The 23203-nt window shown below is 41.1% G+C and overlaps 1 pseudogene; it reads right to left on the bottom strand.

Moving 5' to 3' along the window:
* Positions 1-6694: 6694 nt before the first annotated feature.
* LOC120106383 (small nucleolar RNA R71) lies at positions 6695-6792 on the bottom strand (annotated as a pseudogene).
* Positions 6793-23203: the final 16411 nt, after the last annotated feature.

The following is a 23203-nucleotide window of genomic DNA, read 5'->3' as shown; positions in this document are numbered from 1 at the left end:
ATGAAAAGATGCCTTTTATTTATTCAATAATAAATAGTCAAGTACAAAATTATGTCCCTAGAATTAATAATGTGTCAGCCAGATTGGCTTCTAGGGCATACATCTAACACCAAGGCAGCGACGGAAGCATTTGAGAAGCTCAAGGAAGCCATGATGATGGCCCCGGTTTTGGCGCTACCAGATTTCGCCAAACCGTTTGTAGTCGAGTGCGATGCTTCCGGTGTCGGCATTGGTGCTGTTTTGATGTAGGAGGGACGGCCAATTGCTTTCATGAGCAAGGCGTTGTCCCCTAGGATCCGCTCGCTGTCCACATATGAGAGGGAGATGATGGCGGTCATCCATGCAGTCACAAAGTGGAGGCCGTACCTTATCGGCCGCCGATTCATCGTTCGGATTGATCAGCAGAGCCTTCCATTTTTTTTTGAGCAGTGCATACATACTCCAGCCCAGCAGAGGTGGGTATCAAAGCTTCTCGATTACGACTATGAGATGGTGTACAAAAAGGGCGCATAAAATCGAGTGGCGGATGCACTATCGCGCCAACCCAAGTCTGGCGAGTTGGCGGCTTTGACTACACCGGTTTTTCCTTTTATTTCAGACTTGAGGACCACCACTGAGGATGATAGTGTTATTTTGATGATTAACAAGCAATAATCGAGAGTATGTTATAAGTTAATTCGATACTTCATTTATAAGTCTGTTACTCTCAGTATATTTGTATAATAAGTTAAAGATGCATTTCATTGTTTACTTGGATGAATCTAATCTTGAGTTGCAGCAAAGTATGGATTGAGTCGACCCCAAGGTTGATTGGGTCAACCCCGGCACATCAAGAAAGCATTTGGCACACTTCTGCAAAAATGGCACATATGAACAGTAAGTTGGGTCGACCCAAGGAAAGCATGAGTCGACCCAAACTTCAAGCTTCTCAACAACTCAGAAAATGGTTCTCTGGAAATACTGAGAGGGTCGACCCAAGATGAAGTTAAGTCGACCCAAGCTTGAGTCGACCCAAACCCTAAGAGGGTCGACCCAAAGGCAAGACAGAACACATGACAGAAAAGGTTCTCTGGAAACCCTGAGAGGGTCGACCCAAGAAGAGGTTGAGTCGACCCAACTGAATCTTGAGTCGACCCAAAGAAATGTTGGGCGACCCAAGTGAAGGAAGGTTGAATTGCAAGTTTCTGTGGTAAAGAGAGGGTTGACCCAAGGAAAGGTTGAGTCGACCCAAGTGAAAGTTGGGTCGACCCAAGGACAGGTTGAGCCGACCCAAACACGGGCAGAAGCATAACGGCTAATTCTGCAGAAGTACTTTTTGTCCTTCCAACAGTGAGTAACGGCTAGTTTTTGAATTCTAACCATTGGGGCTTGTCTAATGGATGAAGGAAACTATTTAAAGTGGCACTATTCATCAGAGAGAACATCCTTTCCAAAGAATATCAAAGTGTACACAAGAAAGAAAAAGTGCCCTAATCTTCCTCATCCAAGTGCTTCATTCAAGAGTCAAAAGAAAATGGTTGAGCAGATTCAAAGAGTCATTAAGAGCTCCATCCACCCTTGAAGAGTGAAGCATCCTTGACAAAGAAGAGAGAAGTCACATCAAGCGATAACTATTCTGTAAACTTTTCTTTGTAGATTATATTGTTATATTTGCTCATCTAGGAGCTTAAATCTTCTTTCTTTGTTTATTAAACATCTTGTAAAGGTTAGTTGGTTAGCCCGCAAAACCAACGGAATAGGTTGATTGGTGAACCCGTAAAACCAATTGTAAAGGTTCGTTGGTGAGCCCATAAAACCAACATAAGTTTGTTGGTGAGTCCGTAAAACCAACATAGGTTTTTGGTGAACCCGAAAAACCAAAGTGTAAAGGTTTTTGGATTGTGAGCCCGGAAAACAATCCAACTGTAATCCGCGGGATTATAGTGAATTCCCAGGGTCGCTTGGGGAGTGGACGTAGGTGCTAAGGAGAGCACCGAACTACTATACTTCTTGTTGTTTGTATTGTGATTTGTTTATTTCACTAACTCATCAATTAACATAAGTATGATAGATAAAATTAAGAGAAACCAATTCACCCCCCCCCCCTCCTAGCTTGTCACCTTGGGCAACAAGTGGTATCAGAGCAAGGTGCTCCAATAGTACTTATTGATCTCACAATCAAGAGTTAAAGATCATGACAACCCAAGTGGGATGTTCTATGAGTGAGGGCAATCCACAAATAGACCTCCTCTATTTAATGGCACAAACTACACATACTGGAAAGTTAGGATGAGGATATTCATTCAAGCTTTAGACTATGAATTATGGTACATTATTACTAGAGGACCTCACACACCCACACTTAATATAGAGGGCACTATCATACCCAAACCAGAAATGGATTGGAATGAAAGTGATAGAAGATTAGCACAGTTAAATGCAAAAGCAATTAATGTACTTTACTGTTCATTAGATGTAAGTGAATTTAATAGAATATCTACTTGCGTCTCTGCAAAAGAAATTTGGGACAAACTTGAGGTCACTCATGAAGGGACTAATCAAGTTAAGGAGTCAAAAATAAACATATTAGTACACAAGTATGAATTGTTTAAAATAGAATCCACTGAGTCCATAACTGATATGTTTATTCATTTTACTAAAATTATAAATGGGCTTAAGAGTTTAGGAAAGTCTTATACTAACTCTGAATTGGTGCGAAAAATTCTCAAGTCTCTACCAAGAGTTTGGGAGGCCAAGGTAACTGCAATTCAGAAAGCTAAGGACCTCAACACACTGCAATTAGAGGAACTTCTAGGATCACTCATGACCCATGAGTTGACCATGAGGCAAAATTCAGAAGATGAGGTCAAGAGAAGAAAGCCCATTGCCCTAAAGTCTGCCACCCCTAAACAACAAACTGAGTCGGAAGATTCAGATGATGATGAATTGGATGAAGAAGGAATGGCTATGCTTGGAAGAAAATTTAGAAAGTTTATGAGAGGTAAAAATAGATTTCATAAAAAGAAACCCTTCTTCAAAGGTAGCTTAAGCAAAGAAAAGGGTAAGGACAAAGAAAAGGAAAAAGAAACTCCTATTTGTTATGAGTGTAACAAACCCGGGCATTATAAGATAGATTGCCCAGAATTGAAATGGATGGCAAGAAAACTGAAAAAGAAGAACTTCATGGCTGAATGGAGTGAAAGTGAGGTGATGAGAGCACAAAAGTGCAATCTACACATCACTCAAATTAGTATTATTGCTAATAAATGATTATAGAAGTGCTGTATTAATATTATATTTTTGTAGGGTGCAGGTGATCGGAAATCAAGCTAAAATGCACATTGGGTCCAAAAATATGCATCACTGCAGGTGATCAGCCAACCGCTTGTGTCAACCCTAGTTGCACACTAGAAGGAGGTCAAGATCAGCTGTCCACTTCATTGCAGCTTCAGTCTTCTACGAGCCCAGCGTGTGATCTCTCATCGCGTCCGTGCAACCTCCCAGCACCCAAATCTCATCCTGCGGCCAGCATTTCGAGTCCATCTTCTCTGCATATGAGTCCGCTTCGCCCGCGAGCCCGAGTTCATCCATCCACCATGTCATATCAAGCTCCCAGTTCCGTGATCTCAGCGCCAGCGTCTCAGGTTCATCACCCGTGATTTCGGTTCACAGCGCCTCCCAGCTCCGTGATCGTGATCCGCCCGTGAAGCTTCCATGTCTGCATCCAAGCTCCATCCGACTTCATCTAAGCGTCCACGTCCGAGTTCCTCACGAGCGCACGCCTCGTCCGCACCTCATCCCAGCATGCCACGTCCGTGATCAGCTTCCTTCACGCGTCCGGAGATCCAGCTCTCAGCCGGGATGTATGCTTCGAACGACCACCCAACCTCCCAACGTCCTGAGATCCCAAGCTTCTGCTATCAACTCCCGGCGCCCGTGAAGCATCCTCTCACGCGCTTCAGCTTCATCCGTCCGCGTGTAGGTCGGCATCCCGTATCTCAGCATCTGTTCACGTCCGCGGCTTCCGTCTTCCTCGCAGTCCACGCGTCCCAGCTCCAACGATCAAGCTCCATCCGTCCAGGCCTCTTGAGTCCAAGATTCATCTCCAGCTTGGTGATCATCCAGCAAATCGTCCGAGTTTCCAGCATCCTGCGAGGCATCACCCGCGTCCGTGCGTCCTAACGATCCTCCTCGCACCCATCCGCCACGTCCGCGTCCGAAGATCCCGGCATCTCGTGATCTCAGCATTAGCGATCATCTCCCGTTCGCATCCATCCACTTCTTCCGGATCCACAGCTTCATCCTTCCGTCCGCGAGCATCTCTAGCCGTCCACGTCCATCCCCTTCTCCCGGGATTTCATCTCATCCGGCCATCTCCACCGCATGTCCCTCTCGGCTGGGAAGGGAAGGGAGGCTCTCGGGGGGTTTAAAAGAGAAGAAAAACAGAGGCTGCCTCAGTCCCCATTCAAAGAAAAAAACAGAGAGAGGAAACAGGGGAGGCCCTGTTTCCGAAAATAGAAAAGAGAAAAAAAAAAGAAAGAAAATGAAAGGGGGATTAATGTGTGAAATGGAAGGCTAAAGTCCTAGGAAGGGTGATGGAGGTACCTTTGATGTATTTCTCTTTGAAGTAAATTCTAAACTTTAGCTTTCTATGATTTATATTTATTGATATGTTCTTGATCCATGCGTAGTTATTTCATAGGTAGATCTTTAATGGATTATGATTATTGATATATGGATTGCTTTAGTATTTGATTCGTCGTAGACATAGAAAGCACGATGAATGCTTAGAAATTGAGTTCATATGTTCATGAAACATATACCATGATTAGATCTATCCTACATTTAATCTTTAATCAAGAACCATAGAGTTTATTCCTTGGATGCAATATCATCAAGGGGGATTCCAGATCCCTACCATTTTTATTTCATCGAACTGTGTTTATTATTCTCTGTATTTAATTTCTGAAAATCAAAACATCATTTTAATCCACATATTTATTCAACTAAAGTACTAATTATATCTAAAAATTACGCTAATAATCTATAGATCGTTTTCTGAGGATTCGACCTCGGACTCCTGAGATTTTACTACTTGTGCGATTCTCCTGCACTTGGGAGAACAATTTTATTTTTGCATCAAGTTTTTGGCGCCGTTGCCGGGGAACAGCTGATTTATTAGTATAATTTTAGATTTAATCAGTATCCTAGTATTTAGTCTTTTTCTTTCAAAAAAAAAAAATCTTTATTGCTGTTTTTTTATTCCCTGCACAGTCTGCATCAAACTCTGATATCTGAGTAATCTACCGTCTGATTGAACTCAAATTTGGTCTTCAGGTGTAGGACCTGTGTTTCTTTCATCTGAACGGTCTGATTAACATTCTGAAACTTTTAAAACTGTCAGATTAATACGAAACTTGCTGCTGTCTGTTTTGAATTTTCTGCATTTAATTGTTTTAGATCAGAATTTTATTGCTATCATATCTCATTAACCCTTGTTGCTAATTGAAAAATTTAAAAAAAAAATAAATAATTTGCTTGATCACCTATTCAATGAAATTTAATGTCATGTCATAAAATATTAAAAAAAAAATCTCTTGATTATTGCATATAGTATATGGCATCAGCATAAAACACTCTAAGGGCTGAACCCATTTAAAAAGATAAGGTCGGGATTTCATCACTCGTCCTTAGCCCAAAAATCACCCCATTGTATAAATATCCTAAGCTTAACTAAAATCAACTAGACGTTGGCCCCTAAGGACATTCGAGCTCAATTAGGATGAAGACCACCGAAAGTTGCACCAATTTTGCTCTATGGCTTAGTTGATGTCTAGGCAAGCTTTGTCCCTATAAGGGAGACAGTTCATCTGTTCGAGGCAAGTGGGTTTTAAGTGGGACCTTTGCGAACGCATCGTGACCCCTCCACTTACCTAGGAGCTTACCTGGTCAACTCGGTTCATTAGACCGGATTGGAGGCTTAGGTGCCCTCTTCAAACCAGTTAGGAGCTGTCTAGAAATTTAAAAAAAATATTAGAAATTGAGGTGTAATGTTTAGTTGCATGTTTGATTGTTAATAGATTTTTGTCTTAGGGTGTAGTTTTAGGGTATCTTTAGTTGGTACTTATGTTTATATTTATTTAAAAAAAATTAATTAAAAAAAAATTAATTAATTAAATTTTGTATGCTAGGTTGGGATAGGGACGACACCGGTCGATTAAGTCGTACAACTTTAGATCATCCCTTAGGACATACCCTTGAAATTCCTTCGCAGTATCTCACACCTTGTGAGATGGCAAATTTTCTTGATGATGTAGGAAGTCACCATGGTGATGAAGGTAGACCCCCAGTTATGACACTTCGACAATACTTACATCCCACTAGGACTAGTCAACCTTCATGCATGATTATTCCTGAAAATGTAGGACACTTTGAAATCAAACCAGGAGTAATTCAATTGCTGCCAAAGTATCATGGAATGGAATCTGAGAACCCTTATCTTCACCTTAAGGATTTTGAGGAAATTAGCATCACATTTAGAGTGCCAAATGTATCGGAAGATGTCCTTAAATTAACCTTGTTTCCTTTTTCCTTGAAGGATAAAGCCAAAACATGGCTGAACTCCTTGAGACCAAGATCGTTACGAACATGGCATGATATGCAAAGAGAATTCTTAAAAAAGTTCTTTCCCGCACAAAGGACTAATTTTTTGAAAAGGCACATTAGTAATTTCCAACAAAAAGACCATGAAACATTTTATGAATGCTGGGAGAGATTTAAAGATTTGCTACTCTCTTGTCCTCATCATGGGTTTGAAACATGGAGAACCATTAGTTTCTTTTACGAGGGATTGTCTCCACAATTAAAACAATTTATAGAGACTATGTGCAATGGTCTATTTCTGGAAAAGCAACTCGATGAGGCATGGAACTATTTAGACTCTCTCGTAGAGACTGCACAATTATGGGATACAGGGGATAGAGTGAATAAACCTTTGCCTAAGATACTAGCATTCCACACGGGGGCCTTTACAACCTTAATACTCAGGATGATATTCAAGCTAAAATGGCAGCCCTTACTAGGAAGGTAGAGAAAATTGAACTTAGAAGGATTGAACCCGTCAAGACCGTAGAATATAACAGCGAGTGTTGTAGGATTTGCGAGATGCCTGGCCATCTCATCACTGATTGCCCCACAATACCCGCATTCAAGGAAGTCTTGCACGATCAGGCCAATGTTATGAATACCTATCAAAAATCTTTCAATAATCCTTTTTCGGGTACTTACAACCCTGGATGGAAGAACCATCCAAATTTCAGGTGGAGGAATGCCAACCTCAACAAGTATATAACCCAACTCCTCCACCTCCGCAACCTCATTATGCACACCCACCCCCTCAAAAATCCAGTCTCGAAGAAACTTTGCAATCTTTCATGCAAGGTCAAGCCAAAATCAATGATGAATTAAGAAATCAACTGACAACGCTGACCACTGTTTTAAGTGCTCAAGAGAAAGGTAAGCTACCAGCTCAACCACAACCTAATCCTTAAGTCTATGGCGGTAGTAATGCATCATCTTCAACTTCGCATAAAGAGCAAGCAAAGAGTATAATAACTTTGCGAAGTGGAAAGATTATTGACCGACCAGTCCCAGAACAAACACAAGTCATACCGGATTCTGACCCTCCCAAGACAAAAGAAAAGGATAATGAAGAAACTAAAGCACCAACATCTACTGAAAAAATTGAATGTCCTTTTTCTGCACCATTTCCACAAAGATTAAAGCCCTTGCAAAAGCTTGAACCAAACTCTGAAATTCTTGAGCTTTTTAAGCAAGTAAAAATCAATGTACCTCTTCTTGATGCAATAAAACAAGTGCCTTCCTATGCAAAATTTTTACAAGATTTGTGCACTGTCAAGCGTCGTTTAAATGTCAAGAAGAAGGCATTTCTGGCTGAAAATGTGAGTGCAATTTTACAGCATAACATTCTTCCTAAATATAAGGATCCAGGTTTCCCAACTATCTCGTGCATCATTGGCAATTTTAGGATTGAGCGAGCATTGCTAGATTTAGGAGCAAGTGTGAATTTGTTGCCATATACGGTATATGAGCAACTCGGTTTGGGTGAGTTGAAGCCAACAACTGTGACCTTACAATTAGCTGACCGATCAGTGAAGGTTCCTAGAGGGATTATCGAAGATGTGTTGGTCCAAGTAGACAAGTTCTATTTTTCTGTTGATTTTGTGGAGTGATTGATCATAACCCTATTTGATTTTGATGAGCTCAAAGCATCTGAGTATATCTCTTGTTTACTAATGAATTCAATTGAGTGTTTCAGTGAAAATCTTGTCTAAAGTGTTTCTAGACTTAGTTCATAATATTTTGGATAAGTTAAGAAGTCAGTTTGAACCAAAGTCTGAGACTCGAGTCGACTCCAGAGTATTACGAGTCGACTCCAAGCGTATCAGAGTCACTGGCACGGGCTCGAGTCGACTCCGGACCATTACGAGTCGACTCCGACTGAGAACAGACAAACGAACAGAAGGGCACAACTTAAAACCTGTCAGCGAGTCGACTCCTGAAGTGCGCGAGTCGACTCCGATGTTTACCGAGTCAACTCCGGAGTAGTATGAGTCAACTCCAAGGAGTTACAGACAGAAAAGTCAGAGAGCGAATTTCGACCCTGAGATTCGAGTTGACTCCTGTGGAATGCGAGTCGACTCCGATGGTTGGTAGGTCGACTCCAAAGAAAGCGAGAGTCGACTCTCAATGGTTCACAAGACAAAAGTCAGAGAGCAGTTTTCGGACTCTGAGATTCGAGTCGACTCCCGCAATGCGCGAGTCGACTCCGAGACAGCGCGACCCCAAAAAGACAGAAGACCGATTTACTGTCTCTGAGAGCCGAGTCGACTCCCAGACAGCTCGAGTCGACTCCAAGGCAGCGCTACACCAAAAAGGCAGAAGGCTATGTTTCGGAAACTGAGAGCCGAGTCGACTCCGGGAAAGTTCGAGTCGACTCCAAGACTGGACGAGCCAAAAGACAGAAGATCGGGAGTTCGGGCTCTGAGCGCCGAGTCGACTCCCAGGATTATCGAGTCGACTCGAGTGGGCCAAGTTGAAAATTAGCTCCATGGATTTCATGAGATGAGCCGACTCCGAAAATGCCAAGTCAGCTCCAGAAGTTGGCGAGTCGACTCCGGGTCAAGACGAGTCGACTCCCAGTCGAAGAGGCTACTTTAATTCAAATCCGGAACAGTTACCGAGTCGACTCCAGAAAAGCATGAGTCGACTCCCGCTACAGCCGAGTCGACTCCTGATCGCGCGAGTCGACTCCGACCCCCAACGGACATATTGTCAGGTTGTGCAGAGTGTGCAGAACGGGCAGAAAAAGGTGTCTAACGGCTAGTTTCCGTGGGGGATGGCTTAAATAGCCACAGAGGACTGTAGCAAGGCAGAGAACTACCATTCCATTCAAAGAAATCAAGCATTCATTCTCGGCAAGTGATTTTTCAATGAAAAGAGGGAAGAGCGCCATAACTCCATCCAACTACCTCTTCCCAAACATTGAAAGAGATCTCCTCCTGCATTCAAGTCGACCAGACATTCAAGAGGAGACCCGAAGTTCAAGAAGTCCTACTCTACTCCAACTCAAACGTGTTTGAGGGCTCTTAACTTCTCTCTAGTGTATATTGTTATTTATCTGCTTTTGAGAAGCTCTGTTTTTCTGTTTGTTGTCATTATTTCCATCTTGTCTTTGCTTGGTTCAATCGGAGGATTGAATCAAGGGTGTAGAGGTTGGTTGGTGAGCTGAGTGTAAAACCAACGTGTAAGGGTTCGATTGTGATCCCGGAAAAACAATCGGGGTGGTTCTAGTCGGTGAGCCAGGGAAAACCGACCGAGTTCGTTGTGAGCTCGTAAAACAACAAGTTTGGTTGTGAGCTTGTAAAACAACCGGCTGTAATCCAAGGGGTTATAGTGAATTCCCAAGTGAGACTTGGGGAGTGGACGTAGGAGCAAGGGTTAGCTCCGAACCACTATAAAAGCCTTGTGTTTGTGATTGTTTGTCTCTTTCTTTTACTCTCATTTCATTCACAGCACATAGCAATTAATCAATCATCTTGGTAAAGCATTAATTAGTCATCCACAACGTTTTAATTGCAAAATTATTTTAAAATCCAATTCACCCCCCCTCTTGGGTTGTCTATCTGGGCAACAGATTTTATCGTACTGGACACACATCCGGCTTCCAATTCACCATCTCAGATTCCGGTCATCTTAGGACGCCCATTCCTTGCAACTTCTAATGCATTGATCAATTGTAGGAATGGTGTCATGAAGCTTTCTTTTGGAAATATGACCTTGGAACTGAACGTCTTTAGTATAGGTAAACAACCCAGTGATCATGAAGAAAGTAAAGAAGTTGAATGGGTTGAAACCATTGCGGAAGAATATTTGTTAAAAGAAACATTTACTGAATCGGCCGACAATGGTTTAATAGATTGGTGTTCTGAAGGTACTGCTAATGATGTGGTCCCACCTGGTTTAGATAATTCGGATGTTATGATGGTCAATGGGTGGAGACCGAGAATAGAGGAATTTGAACATTTGCCATCTCGAGGAACAAAGATAGTACCATCCCATGAACAAGCACCTAAGCTCGAGTTGAAACCTTTACCGAAGGAACTCAAGTATGCCTTTCTTGGATCCGATGACACTTTTCCTATAATCATCTCATCTGATCTTGATCATGCCCAAGAAAGAAAATTACTTGGTGTTCTAAAGAATCATACAGGAGCTTTAGGGTGGTCTATTGCAGACTTGAAGGGGATTAGCCCTTTAATTTGCACGCACCGGATATATTTGGAGGACAATGCCAAAACCACAAAGCAAATGCAACGCAGGTTGAATCCTACGATGAGAGATGTGGTTAAAGCAGAAGTCCTCAAGTTGCTTGACGTGGGTATTATTTACCCAATTTCCGATAGCAAGTGGGTAAGTCCTACTCAAGTCGTGCCCAAAAAAGCAGGTCTGACGGTAGTCAAAAATGAGCAGGGTGAGTTAGTCCCGACTCGTGTCCCCACGAGTTGGCGCATGTGTGTTGACTATCGAAAATTGAATTTGGTCACTAGGAAAGATCACTTTCCCTTACCCTTCCTAGACCAAGTTTTGGAAAGAATTACAGGACATAATTTTTATTGTTTTCTCGATGGCTATTCCGGATACTACCAAATCGAGATTTCACCAGAAGATCAAGAGAAGACTACTTTCACTTGTCCTTTTGGTACATTCGCTTTCTGTCGGATGCCGTTCGGGTTATGTAATGCACCTGCAACATTTCAAAGATGCATGCTCAGTATTTTTGAAGACATGAACGAGAAGTTTTTGGAAGTGTTCATGGATGATTTTTCTGTTTTTGGCGATTCTTTTGATGATTGTTTACTACATTTACAAGCTGTCTTAGCTCGGTGTATAGAAAAGAACCTGATACTGAATTGGGAGAAATGCCACTTCATGGTGCCAAAGGGAATTGTCCTAGGACATATTGTTTCATCGAAGGGCATGGAAGTTGATAGAGCCAAGATTGACTTAATCGCCAAGCTACCTGCACCCAAAACGGTTAGAGATGTTAGATCATTTTTGGGTCATACTGGATTTTATAGGAGGTTCATCAAAGACTTTAGTGTCATAGCTCGACCATTATGTAACCTCCTATCCCTTGATACACCGTTCAATTGGACTGAAACATGTCAAGAGGCATTCGAAAAATTGAAGGCTATGCTTAGCACTGCACCCATCGTGCGACCACCTGATTGGTCATCACCTTTTGAGATCATGTGCGATGCTAGTGACTATGCGATAGGAGCTGTCCTAGGACAACGCAAGGATAATAAGCCATATGTCATCTACTATGCAAGCAAAACCTTAAATGATGCTCAAATGAATTACACCACCACCGAGAAGGAATTGCTTGCAGTAGTATTTGCATTAGACAAATTTCGTTCTTATATCCTTGGTGCTTCTATTGTTATCTTTACAGATCATGCAGCGCTAAAATATTTATTGGATAAGAAAGATGCCAAACCACGCTTAATACGATGGATACTTCTACTCCAAGAATTTGACATCACTATCAAAGATAAAAAGGGAGTAGAAAATGTAGTTGCTAACCATTTATCACGGCTAGTTTTTAATGATTCGGTGCCACAGTTGCCCATCAAGGACTCGTTCCCTGAAGAGCAATTGTTTGCACTTTCTACTATGCCATGGTTTGCTGATATTGTAAATTTTCTTGTCACGAATCGGATGCCGGAGCATTGGGGATCGAATGATAAGAATAATTTCTTGCGTAAAGTAAGAAATTATTATTATGATGCTCCTTATTTGTTCAAGTATTGCAATGATCAAATCTTTAGAAGATGCATTCCGAAACATGAGATACAAAGTGTACTCTCTTTTTGTCATGCCAGTGCTTGTGGAGGACACTTTGCAACTAAGAAAACGGCAGCTAAGGTGTTGCAATGTGGTTTTTATTGGCCTACACTATTTAAAGATGCCCACGAGTTCTGTAGGACATGTGACCCATGTCAGCGTGTTGGAAGTCTAACTCGTAGGCAAATGATGCCTCTTCAGCCCATTACTGCTATTGAAATTTTTGACATGTGGGGTATTGATTTCATGGGTCCGTTTCCACCATCTTTTGGCCATGAGTATATTTTAGTTGGTGTTGAGTATGTGTCAAAATGGGTAGAAGCTGTTGCCTGTAGAACTAATGATCACAAACCTGTTTTGAAATTTCTAAAAGAAAATATTTTTTCACGATTTGGGATGCTCAAGGTTATAATTAGTGATGGGGGAAAACATTTCTGTAATACGCCTTTTGAGAACCTATTGCGACAGTACGGTATCACTCATAGAATTGCAACTCCTTATCACCCGCAGACTAGTGGCCAAGTAGAGTTAGCCAATCGGAAAATTAAACGAATTTTAGAGAAAACGGTGAATCCATCACGTAAAGATTGGTCTTTAAAACTTTCTGACGCATTGTGGGCTTACCGTACTGCTTATAAAACTATTCTTGGTATGTCCCCGTATCGGCTAGTCTATGGAAAAGCATGTCATCTACCTGTTGAATTAGAGCATAAATCATATTGGGCCATTAGAAAATTAAACTTTGAATTGTCCGATGCTGGTTTAGCTCGAAAATTACAATTAAGTGAGTTGAATGAAATTCGTCGGGATGCGTATGACAATGCTAGACTTTGTAAAGAACGAATGAAAATTAGGCATGATAACTCAATTCTAAGAAAATCTTTTGAGCCTGCACAAAAAGTTCTTTTGTATGACTCTCGCTTACATCTGTTTCCTGGAAAGTTACGATCAAGATGGACAGGTCCTTTCATTGTAAAAACTGTTTTTCCACACGGGGCAATTGAAATTGAGAATCCACAGGATGGCAAAATTTTTAAGGTTAATGGACACAGATTAAAACCTTTTCTTGAAAATTTTGCAGATGAAGAGGACTCCCTTTCCTTGGGGGAGCCTTCTTATGACTGAACATGAAGGCCAAGGTATGTGTATATTAGTTAGAATTATTATTATTTTCTTTTATTTCTAGTTTTCTTCTTATTTTGTAGGTCTTCTTTTCTGAAAATCAACAGCTCAAGGTATTCTTCTTCTCTCTATTATTTTCTCTATTGTCTCTCATATATAGTTTTCTTGCATTTTTTTACATTGAGGACAATGCAATGTTTAAGTTGGGGGGAGGGAAATATTTTGACAAAAAAAAAAAAACTTGTTTTTTGCATTTGATTTATTCTATTACTTTCTTTTCTGAGCAAATGCACATGTATTTTCATATTGAGTGTGTACAACTATTAAGGCAAGGAACACATGCATACTATGACTGATCAGAGGCCTATTATTAGATCCCCACACGTGTACTTAATGACAATAGGAAGGCCTCAAGAGTTCATATTTGTTAACTGCATTTTTGTTAGCCTTATCCATAAAAGAAGTATGAGTATCCTTGTTCGTACCATAAGATTCAGGATTTGGTTTTCACATAAAGATAGAGGTTGAATATCCCGACTAGATTACTTAGGTGCCTTATGATCCGACTTTGGTTGACCTATAGTCACGATGCAGTCACATATATAATAAAAATATTTATATGGTTCAGTCTATCATTTCTTTTCTTGCATAATTATTATTCAAAAAAAAAAAAAACTTATGATGACAAGTCTGGCCTCGTGGCGTAGTCTGGTTCGAGTAATTAAGTCCGAGGGGTGTTTCACCTAATGTCTTGAGCCAACTGGATCGGGGGTCATTGACTGAAAGCTCGCTACATGGACCTTACTAGAGCCTAATGGGGTTGGATAGCTGTAGTTGTCATGTGTATTGAAAAAAAAAAATGAAATAAAAATAAGCATGAATGAGTTGGTTAGGCTGAACCTAGCGACATGTGGTAATGGCTGGTTTGACTCCATTGTATTGGACCTCTGTGTACCCGGGTTGTTTAGTTGAGATTGATAGCTCTTTCTTTATATGCGAACCATTCTTGACAAATTTAGTCAACAAGTGATATTCTGAAAATTTGATAGATCAGGTTCTAATAAAGTGTAGAAAACATTTGTGGATTTGAGTAGTGCACCTAAAACTCAGGCGGTGCTCTGTTGTGGTGGAGGTATTAGTACTCTGAGAAAGTCATATGATTTGATGCACACTACACTTTTATATTCCTTGCTTTGACGGTTGCCATACTTGAAAATATATGTCAATTAATTACATGTGTATTAGCTTAGGGTTTATTTTTATTAGAATCTCATGTCATATAATTCATGATGTTTGTGGGTAACATCCCTGAAAACCCTCACGAGACAACACTCGTCCACTAGGGTAACCTAGGGGTTTAACGGCTTGTTGCACGTGCTAAGTGCAATCGTGATTCCTACGGAAGTGAGTACTTATCTTAATTTTATGCAATTAGTTCTAATAAAACATCAAAGGATCAACCAACACCTTTTGCACTCTCATTTTATTATCTGCTCGTTAATTGCTAGAGACTAGCAATAAGCTAGTTGGGGGGTGTGATGAGAGCACAAAAGTGCGATCTAAGTACCAATTAACTTAGACTAATGCTAGCAAAATAATGACAAAGAAGAGAGAAGTCACATCAAGCGATAACTATTCTGTAAACTCTTCTTTGTAGATTATATTGTTATATTTGCTCATCTAGGAGCTTAAATCTTCTTTCTTTGTTTATTAAACTTCTTGTAAAGGTTAGTTGGTTAGCCAGCAAAACCAACGGAATAGGTTGATTGGTGAACCCGTAAAACCAATTGTAAAGGTTCGTTGGTGAGCCCATAAAACCAACATAGGTTCGTTGGTGAGCCCGTAAAACCAACATAGGTTTTTGGTGAACCCGAAAAACCAAAGTGTAAAGGTTTTTGGATTGTGAGCCCGGAAAACAATCCAACTGTAATCCGCGGGATTATAGTGAATTCCCAAGGGGTCGCTTGGGGAGTGGACGTAGGTGCTAAGGAGAGCACCGAACCACTATACTTCTTGTTGTTTGTATTGTGATTTGTTTATTTCACTAACTCATCAATTAACATAAGTAAGATAGTTAAAATTAAGAGAAACCAATTCACCCCCCCCCCCCTCTTGGCTTGTCACCTTGGGCAACAAGTGGTATCAGAGCAAGGTGCTCCAATAGTACTTATTGATCTCACAATCAAGAGTTAAAGATCATAACAACCCAAGTGGGATGTTCTATGAGTGAGGGCAATCCACAAATAGACCTCCTCTATTTAATGGCACAAACTACACATACTGGAAAGCTAGGATGAGGATATTCATTCAAGCTTTAGACTATGAATTATGGTACATTATTACTAGAGGACCTCACACACCCACACTTAATATAGAGGGCACTATCATACCCAAACCAGAAATGAATTGGAATGAAAGTGATAGAAGATTAGCACAGTTAAATGCAAAAGCAATTAATGTACTTTACTGTTCATTAGATGTAAGTGAATTTAATAGAATATCTACTTGCGTCTCTGCAAAAAAAATTTGGGACAAACTTGAGGTCACTCATGAAGGGACTAATCAAGTTAAGGAGTCAAAAATAAACATATTAGTACACAAGTATGAATTGTTTAAAATAGAATCCACTGAGTCCATAACTGATATGTTTATTCATTTTACTGAAATTATAAACGGGCTTAAGAGTTTAGGAAAGTCTTATACTAACTCTGAATTGGTGCGAAAAATTCTCAGGTCTCTACCAAGAGTTTGGAAGGCCAAGGTAACTGCAATTCAGGAAGCTAAGGACCTCAACACACTGCAATTAGAGAAACTTCTAGGATCACTCATGACCCATGAGTTGACCATGAGGCAAAATTCAGAAGATGAGGTCAAGAGAAGAAAGCCCATTGCCCTAAAGTCTGCCACCCCTAAACAACAAACTGAGTCGGAAGATTCAGATGATGATGAATTGGATGAAGAAGGAATGGCTATGCTTGGAAGAAAATTCAGAAAGTTTATGAGAGGTAAAAATAGATTTCATAAAAAGAAACCCTTCTTCAAAGGTAGCTTAAGCAAAGAAAAGGGTAAGGACAAAGAAAAGGAAAAAAAAACTCCTATTTGTTATGAGGGTAACAAACCCGGGCATTATAAGATAGATTGCCCAGAATTGAAATGGATGGCAAGAAAACTGAAAAAGAAGAACTTCATGGCTGAATGGAGTGAAAGTGAGGTGATGAGAGCACAAAAGTGCAATCTACACATCACTCAAATTAGTATTATTGCTAACAAATGATTATAGAAGTGCTGTATTAATATTATATTTTTGTAGGGTGCAGGTGATCGGAAATCAAGCTAAAATGCACATTGGGTCCAAAAATATGCATCACTGCAGGTGATCAGCCAACCGCTTGTGTCAACCTAAGTTGCACACTAGAAGGAGGTCAAGTGTTAGGATCCCACATATGCCATGAAAATTCGAAATAATTTTCAGATTGCAGCGGAAAAACATATGCGGGATCCGTTCATCGCATGAACGTGTTTTAAAACCTTTCATTTGTAGATAGATTAGAATTAAATTATTTTAAACCATTTTAAAATCATTAAGAAGATCAGATCTTCACCTTGTGCGGGTAGATGGTCTCCGCAAATCTGATTTACGTGGTATTTGATCAAGGCTCAGTGGAAGCCGCACACGCGTCCGGCCTCTACAGGTATCCACACGAAGTACTGACTCGATCGAAGCCTTTGGATCTCACCGGGGTGCTAGCTCTCTTGCAGAGATGACTATGGATGGCTGAAGTCCTCTCCTTTGAATCAACCTTTGATTGGCTTGAGAGGAAGAAGAAGAAGGATGGATTTAGGAAGAAGAAAACAAGACCCGCAGCCTTTCTCTTTTTCTTCCTTTTGGAACCAAGATGAAGAAGGAAGAGGGCGTCCCAAGCTTTTCTTTTTCTTCTCTTGATTGTGGCTCAAAGGAGGAAGATGGAGGAGGGTGCTCACGGCTGGAATGAGGAGAAAAAACCTCCATCTTTTTCGAAATTCCATGCTCCCTTTTAATTAGTTAAGAGATAAGGATGAGTTCCTATTTTTTAGGAACTCATCTTTATCTCTTCTTTTTGGCTAACAAGGAGGGGCGTGCGCCCCTCCTCTTTCTCCCACGCACACCCCAAGGGGAGGGGCGTGGGTCCCTCCCTCAAGTTCATTTAAATCTGCTATTTAAATAAATTAAAGGGGGTTTTAATTTGGGTCCATTGTTTGAGTCCAATCCTAGTCAAAATAGGATTTTTGTGAACCCATTTCAATTTCCTCCAATTCCTAATCCAATTAGAATTTAATTGAGCCATGACTCTATTGAACTCTTCAATCCTAATCCAATTAGGAGTCATGAAATTAATTAGATTAAAATTAAAATTAATTAGGACTTAAGAGAATCCTAATCTAATCAGGACTTGTTCAATTTTCAGCCCTAAGACAATTTGGACTTTAGAAATCCTATTCCAAATAGGATTCTAATTTAATTTGAAATCCTAATCCAATTAGGACTCCATGATTCCCACTCCAAGTAGGACTCATGATCAAGTCCAATTAATTAAATCCAATTAATTAAATTAAATTGCAATTCGATTGCAATTGTTCCTTCTTCTAGCCACTAACTCTTAGCGGATTTTCATTTATCAATCTAATTGATTATTTGTGATTCCTAATCACATTCAACCATTGGATCGGTCAATACCTCTAATGTGTGTGACCCCATAGGTTCCATTCTGACTGGTAGTGAGATATATTATGATCTCTATCACAATATCATTGAAAACTCCTTTCAATGGGTTGAAACAATTCCAACTCAACTCACCAGGGATTATCGACCATCGAGATGATCCCTGTGAGTCTCACCATCCACCAGTGACACCTAGCAGTATGTAGTGGCCACCCAGCAGAATAGAATGATGAACCTCTAGGTGCAGCAATCGTATGATACAGTCCTTCTATCGTGGATCCCTACAGATCGGAGGTCATGGAAAACTCGTCAAACCCCGTCGTCTGTCATATGTTTAGATTTATTTGACTTGAGTTCGATAGTGAAAAACTCTTTCTCCACTTTATATTTCTGCCCTGGCCAAGGTCTTAGAACTCAGTCTAACAAATCACATAGGATCACTCCTCTTCTATCAAGGTCGATAGATTCCATGTAAGTGCATACCCTACTCCTACAGTGAACTTACTGCAACCAATCTACACTACAAGGACCCATATGGCTAGAGACCATGTATATGTGTAGTCAAACTACAATAACCTCACTGTGAGTAGCCGAAGCACCGCAGGTCAAAGGACCAGTCATACTACTGCAACATCAAGCAAGTCACTGACGAGTGGATAGACATCCAAGTGACTTCTTGTCTTGGTCACGCTCAGTACCCTTGTTCTCTAACAAGCACCTGCACTATCACTTCAGTGTCCCTACACTGTGGACTCGAGTCTCGTCCATCCAGAAGAAAAGTGATCTGTGCACTGATCGGATCGATCACCGTCCTCGTGATGATCCATTGATCAGGAGCATTTAGAAATTAATCACCAATGATACATGGCTCAAATTCTCAACTCTTGAGAATATGTATCATCATCTTATTAATTTCTTGGACGATTCATAGACACATAAAAAATATGAATGAAAAAGATGCCCATTTATTATTCAATAATAATAAAGTCAAGTACAAATTTATGTCCTAGAATTAATAATGTGTCCGCCAGATTGGCTTCTAGGGCATACATCTAACAATCTCCCACTTGCACTAAAGCCAATTAGACATATATCTAAGTCCCATCTTCTCAAGGTGGGCTTCTGTCTTCTGCTGATTTAACTGCTTAGTGAGCGGATCTGCCACGTTGTCCGCGGAGTCTACTCTCTGCACCTCGACATATTTCTTCTCGAGGTATTCGCGTATGAGGTGAAAGCGCCGCTCTATGTGCTTGGACTTCTGATGAGACCTTGGCTCCTTAGCAAGAGCTATGGCGCCATTATTATCGCAGTAGAGTGTGATGGCATCCGATGGCATTACATCTAGCTCTGCAATGAATTTGTTGAACCAGAAGGCTTCCTTTGTAGCTTCAGAGGCAGCGATATACTCAGCTTCCATGGTAGAATCAGCAATGATCGGTTGTTTGGAACTCTTCCAATTTACCGTACCACCATTGCACAAGAACACATATCCAGATGTAGACTTTCTATCATCAATATCAGTCATAAAGTCTGAATCTGTGTATCCTTCTACCTTTAACTCCGATGCTCCTCCAAAGACCAAGAACAAATCTTTAGTTCTTCTTAAGTACTTAAGAATGTTCTTCACAGCTGTCCAGTGCTCTTCACCTGGATTCGACTGATATCTGCTAGTGACACTCACAGCAAGGGCTATATCAGGTCGTGTACACAGCATGGCATACATGAGGCTTCCTATTGCAGAAGCATAAGGAATCCTGCTCATGCGTTGAATCTCTTCAGATGTGTTGGGGCACATCTTTTTGGAGAGATGAATCCCATGCCTAAGGGGTAATAGACCCCTCTTGGAGTTTTGAACCTCTTCAGTACCTCCTCTATGTACATCTTTTGTGATAGGCCAAGCATCCTTTTAGATCTATCCCTATAGACCTTTATCCCCAAAATGTAGGATGCTTCCCCAAGGTCTTTCATGGAGAACTCTTTTGATAACCAGACCTTGACCGAGGTTAGCATAGGAATATCATTTCCTATCAGGAGGATGTCATCCACGTACAGTACAAGGAACACGACAGCACTCCCACTAACCTTCTTGTAAACACACGGTTCCTCTTTGTTCTTGATGAACTCAAACGATTTGATCGCATCATTAGAACGAGTGTTCCAACTCCGAGATGCTTGCTTTAGTCCATAGATGGACCTTTGCAGCTTGCAGACCTTGTGATCACCATCACTGGAAGTGAAACCCAAAGGCTGCTCCATATAGATATCTTCATCAAGATATCCATTCAGGAAAGCAGTTTTCACATCCATCTGCCATATTTCATAATCATGAAATGCTGCAATGGCAAGCAATGTTCGAATGGATTTCAGCATGGCTACAGGTGAAAAGGTCTCCTGATAGTCAATGCCTTCGCGCTGACTATACCCTTTCGCTACTAGCCTTGCCTTATAGGTCTCTACCTTTCAATCCGAACCTATCTTCCTTTTATAGATCCATTTACATCCAATAGGTACTATACCTTCTGGTGGATCTACTAAGGTCCAGACTTGGTTGGAATACATGGAGTCTATCTCTGACTTCATGGCTTCCAGTCATTTCTCGAAATCGATATCAGATATCGCCTCGTCGTAAGTATTGGGATCCTGTACATGTTCCCTATCTCCCATGAGGAACATTTCCTCGGTGTCCTCTACTAGTATACCTAAGTATCTATCGGGAGGATGGGAGACCCTACTAGATCTACGAGGTGGAGGAGGTACTACGTGTACTGGCTCTGTATGAATAGGTTCTATAGGATCCATGACTCGTTGCTTTTCAGAGACTCTCTCTTTAAGCTCAATTTTTCTCCCACTGCCTCTATCAAGGATAAACTATTTTTCCAGAAAGACGGCATGTCGGCTCACAAACACATTGTGATCCTCTGAGATGTAAAAATTGTATCCTAATGACTCTTTAGGATATCCAATGAAACGAGCACTTATGGTCCTAGGCTCTAACTTGTCCGCCTGTAGTCGCTTGACGTGGGCCGGACATCCCCAAATCTTGAGATGACCAAGACTCGGCTTCTTACCATGCCATATCTCATACGGTGTGGTAGGAACGGATTTAGAGGGAACTCTATTCAATAAATAAATTGCGGATAATAAGGCATCTCCCCAAAGAAACATAGGTAGATCAGTGAAGCTCATCATGGATCGGACCATATCCAATAGAGTCCGATTCCTCCTTTCTGACACCCCGTTGAGTTGAGGTGTACCCGGAGGTGTCCATTGTGAGACTATGCCATTTTCCTTGAGATAATCCCGGAATTCCCCACTAAGGTATTCTCCTCCTCGATCTGATCGAAGAACCTTAAGGGTTTTTCCAGTCTGTTTTTCTACTTCATTTCTGAACTCTTTGAACTTTTCAAAAGACTCAGATTTGTATCTCATAAGATACACATACCCATATCGTGAATAGTCATCGGTAAAGGTAATGAAGTATGAATAACGACCCCTGGCTAGCACATCGAATGGGCCACACACATCAGTGTGTACCAGGGTAAGTATTTCAGTGGTCCTCTCCCCATGTCCTACAAAGGGTAATCTAGCCAATTTTCCTTGAAGACAGGACTCACAAACTGGATATGACTCGGAAGTCAATGGGCCAAGAAGCTCATCTTTCTCCATTTTGTTCATTCTGTCCTCTCCAATATGGCCAAGCCTGAGGTGCCACAAATACTTCTGGTTTATCTCATCTCTGGATCTTTTAGATCCTATGGCACTCACTACTTGCTCAGACACATTCACAGACACATCAATATGCAAGTGATAGAGACTATCAATCATGAAACCCCGTGCAACTAATTTATTTCTGAAATAAATTGAACAGCAGTCTTTGTCAAAGGTCAAAATATGACCATCCTGTGCTAAACACGAAACAGAAATCAAATTCCTGCTAGCAGCAGGGACATAATAACAGTCTCTAAGTTGTAGACTAAATTCAGACGGTAATCGCAGAGGATAGGTGCCCACAGCTACAGCAGCAACTCTTGCCCCGTTGCCAATCCGAAGGGTTACTGCACCTTCCGCCAGCCTCCTACTTTCCTTTAGACCCTGCATAGTAGTGCACAAATGAGCACTAGAACCAGAATCTATAACCCAACTAGAAGTAGAAGAAACCGTAAGATTAGTTTCAATTACGAGCAAGTCTAACATACCTTCAGAAGGTGTGTCCTTTTTGTTCTTCAGGCTCTCGAGGTATGAAGGGCAGTTCCTTTTCCAGTGGCCGTCGACGTTGCAGTGGAAACATTTTTCCTTGTCATTAGCCCTTTTCTTGTGAACTTCCTTCTTAGGCTTCTTGTCTTTCTTTTGCTTCTTAGCAGGCTTCTTTTTCTTCCAAGTAGACTTTCTCTTGGAACCAGAAGTCAGCTCAGCAACCAGAACAGAGCCCCTTGAACCTTTCAAGGCCCCTTCCGCAGTTACCAACATATTCAACAATTCGGTCTTTGTGCATTCAATTTTATTCATATGGTACTTTACTATAAACTGACCAAATGAATCAGGAAGGGATTGCAGGATCAGATCTATCTGCAGTTCCTTATGCATGGACATACCGAGCTTCTCAAGTTCCTCGAGGTCCTTGATCATAGTCAAACAGTGATCGTGGACAGACTGCCCCTCACGCATCTTTGCCTTGAAGAGCCTCTTGGACACTTCAAAGCGTGCAGTGCGGCTCTGCTCACCATACAACTCTTGCAGATGAGCCAGTGTTTCCCTAGCAGTCTTTATGTTCTCATGCTGGCATTGAAGTTCGTTAGTCATGGATGCCATGATGTAGCACTTGACCCTAATGTCATCATCAGTCCACTTCTGATGCGTCTCACGCTGATCATCAGTAGGACGTGCTGGTAGCCTAGGGATATCATTCTCGAGCACATACCCTATTTTCTCACAATTCAGAATAATTTTCAGGTTCCTAAGCCAGTCTTTATAGTT

Source organism: Phoenix dactylifera, chromosome 1 (assembly GCF_051530095.1).
Source record: "Phoenix dactylifera cultivar Ajwa chromosome 1, Ajwa_hap1_PhDact_Kaust_v1.1, whole genome shotgun sequence".
Lineage (NCBI taxonomy): Eukaryota > Viridiplantae > Streptophyta > Magnoliopsida > Arecales > Arecaceae > Phoenix > Phoenix dactylifera.
The sequence above is the reverse complement of the archived record's forward strand: the minus strand, read 5'-3'. Positions and strand labels throughout refer to the sequence as shown.